The following is a 3,773-nucleotide window of genomic DNA, read 5'->3' as shown; positions in this document are numbered from 1 at the left end:
TCACCTGCGTCTGTTTGCTTTATTGATTGAAATAAATGTTCGGGGTCGATAACAACAACAACAGCGTTACTTTAATGATGATGATTGGCGAGTTTCATCGTCATGGGGTGATACTCTACCCGATTGCTGGCAGTAATGGGGTGAAATGGAATAATGAGAGTACCAGCGGCATGGCCGAGCGGGTTAAGGCGTCCCGCTCCTTAGTGGCAGCCAAGATAGTGCTGAAGAGTGGAAGGTGGTGGGTTGGAATCCTACCACCGACTGTGCTGTCTTAGGTTTTCTCTGGGTTTTCCGAAGACTTTCCAGACGAATTTCTGCACAGAATTCCCCCTGAAGCTGGCCCAGGACTCATACTAACCCCCCACCCCCTGTTGCCCACTCCTTCCTGCTGTCCTCTCTCCATCTATCCACATCTGTACGCTGCACATGGCCACAGTTGCTTCGCGGCGCTAACACAGAATTTAAAAAATGGGTCTCCCCACTGTGAGGACCCAAGTCCTACCCTACAGCGTTCAAAAGGTTGGAGAGAGAGAGAGAGAAAATAGTGAGAGGGCGAGAGCCCAGCTGATTAAGAGACCCGGCAGGAAATTGTGGTTCGGGAAGGGTGGTAGTGTGGGCAATGGAGAAGGATATATGTGCTCTAGATCTTCCAGATCACCGCAGCGGTAACGCCACTGAGATGAAAAAGCCACATCGAGTCGTATCCGTTGAATTAATGCAGCGTCTTGACGAGAGGTGTTTCGTGGCTGCTAGAAACCCTTGCAAGCTCAACTTTTCGTTTGGAGTGTCGAATGAGCTTATTGACCAATGCACTAGCGGGGAAATGATACGGTGTTGAAGGAAGCAGGCAGCCACAGGAAAGGCACAATGACGACAGTCTCTGCGACTGCTACCACAAGAATTACGATATATATAGAACACGAAAAGGCCTGATATATGCACTGTGACATGCGGACATGCCTAGTTAATTTCTGTACCATGACATCTTCAAGTTTTTTCTACTTCACGTGTTGGACTGTGTGTTTCTAAAGTCAGTCATTAACCTTTCAGTTGGGAGTTAGCAGTTGTTACGTTTGTTGCCTTCTTTCTGGCTGCTTGACCGATATTTGTGGTTTAAAGGAGCAGTGAAATGACATTGAATCAAGTTGTCGAAAGTGACCATGGTAATTTTTCTTTTATTCTGAACGGTGTCGCCTGTGACCTTGAAGGCGCCACGTAATGTTCTCTTTGCAGTCAATAGATGGCGTCTTACACACCTGATTCACAGACTTTGCTGATTGAGACAGAACACCTCTCTTCGAATAGGACACATGCTCAGAGGACAGGACACGCACGGACAAGGCGCACAGCTGGCGCAGCTCCAAGACCGGTTTTCTGATTTGGTGCTACACACGTGGCTATGCTATGGCGCGCGACAAGAGTGGTTCACTGGAAAGCCGCTAGGGTGCGACGTGATCACTGATCAGGAAAGCGCTATGGGAAAGAGGCCCATTGAGTCCACAAGTGCGTCCTGAAAAACCCGCTTTGAACGGAGCGGTGTGACCCTGGACGCGGGGCCCAATCAACTGCCATGACCTAAAAGCACAATTTTGACCACGCGGTTGACACTGGCGTAGGTGTCCGTGACGTCTACCTCACTCACTTTTTTACGGGCTTTCCCAAGGAGCTGATGGGTTTCCAGCAGGGAACGGATGGAAGCGCATACCACTTTCCTCCATTGACCGGAAAAAGAAACTGAAACGAAAGTGATGGACTGGTATTGAATGGCGGTAACGCCTAATACTGTTATGCGGCGATATAGGTGATTCATTGAGGACTTTCGCTATGATATATATACGCCCTGAATGCCACGCGAAAGCATGGGAAGCGCACTCTGTGATCCTCAGGACGTATTCGTTCATCACATGTCCCAGTCTGCATACCACATGACGCGTGAGACGGAAGTAACATCCGAAGAGATGACTACACAATGCCCCTCGACTCCACACGAGGACTCGGACTTGCGACATTTCATTTCACCATGCCATGCCAGTATTGTTTAATACTGATAGAGTCCGCCTGTATTGCGACATTGGAGGGGGGTCTGGTTACGCCCATCTAGAGTTGCTGCACTCAGAATTCAAAACAGGGTACTCTATACGGGATGAAGACATATGTTTCTGGCAGCCAACTCCAAAGCATAACTCTTCGTTAACTAAATATAAGAAACAGGATACTCCGCCTGTTGTGCTACAGCAGGAATTTCTGGCACTAAAGCAAAGTTTCGGAGAGCATGTAGCCTTTTATACAGACGGGTATACGGGTATATATGGGTTTACGGACGGGTAAATATTTCATTTTCAGCGATATTGCTCTACTCAATCGTGGAAAAGACGACGGGATAGCGACGGTTCATGTGCCGCTACGGAATTGGAGCAGCAATGAAAAAGAGAAGCTCTGGTTCCGTGGGCGCTTTCCCGTAAATTTACGGTCTTTTTTAACAGTGTGTCCATTACACGAAAATCACCGTTGTCGCCATTTTAAAGAATTTTACCAATATCACATGCCTTTTCACCCTGCTCTATTGCTTGGGGATGAACCGCTTTTACCTTACATGAGAATTTTCAACTTTTTTAGAGATATCGGCTATTTAAATGTCCTATAGTGTGAATGACTTTCTCTTTTACTGTGGTTTACATATCAAATTCTGAGATAATTCGGTTTTAATTTAACAGTTGGTTTTACCTTTCCACACACATCACAGTTTTGGCGCATTATATAGTCTAGTTGCTCGTGCGCCATAAAAACTGCAATCATCATCATCAACATATGTTTCTTCCGAATTTGTTAAATGCCGGGAGGTGTATGGATCTCACTGTAGATAAATTATATTTATGTGTGGTATGCATGCGAAATGCTTCACTTGGGAGAAAAAAGAATTTTAAAAAAGCGGGGTGGGGGGTGACAGTGCTTAAAGGATGGTATACTCGCAGAACCATAACGGGTGTCCCATTACCGGGATCAGTACCGGACACATTCTTAATATTATGATCTGGAATAAAAACTGGGTGGCATTATCATTATTGCAGGAGCTTGAGTCATCCAATAGGATTCCATATTCTACTCCGTCTCGTAACAGTTTCCGGTACAGGGCGAGCGACGTATACAGGGATCCGATTTTTTTTTTAAATTTCGTGTTAGCGCCGCGAAGCAACTGTGGCTATGAGCGGCGTACAGACGTGGACAAATGGAGAGATGACAGCAGGAATGAGTGGGGGACAGGGTGATTAGTATTTATGCGTAGGCCGGCTTCATGGGGAACTGTACCGACATTCGTCTGGAAGGTCTTCGGAAAATCCAGGGAAAACCTCAGACAACACAGCCGGTGACAGGATTCGAACCCGTGTCACCTCCCAGTCTCGGCGTAGAAAACGGGAGCTGGTCCGGGATCCGAATGCGACAAAGTGTCGTTTTTTTGGCGTCCTTCTTTACGTTGACAAACCCGCGACACATTGTCGCGAAAATGTTTTCCATGCAGGAATATTGACTTCTGAAGTATGAAAGAATTACTTAAAACCAAGCGACCCCGACCAAAGTTACTAAGACCCCGAGAATAGGCACAACGATAACAGACATACACGGACAAAGTCTTGTCGGTCGCGTCGTCGAAACCTTCGCGCCACTTCACGCGCGCCTTCCCTGCTTTCGGTTTCGGAATGAGCGCGCGGCCTTCTTATTGGCCTGCCTGATCGAAGAGGGGGCGCTTGCTACTTCCGTGCTTCCGTCGCTTCCGT

The sequence above is a fragment of the Ornithodoros turicata genome, chromosome 6 (assembly GCF_037126465.1).
Source record: "Ornithodoros turicata isolate Travis chromosome 6, ASM3712646v1, whole genome shotgun sequence".
Lineage (NCBI taxonomy): Eukaryota > Metazoa > Arthropoda > Arachnida > Ixodida > Argasidae > Ornithodoros > Ornithodoros turicata.
This window is presented reverse-complemented; position numbering follows the sequence as displayed.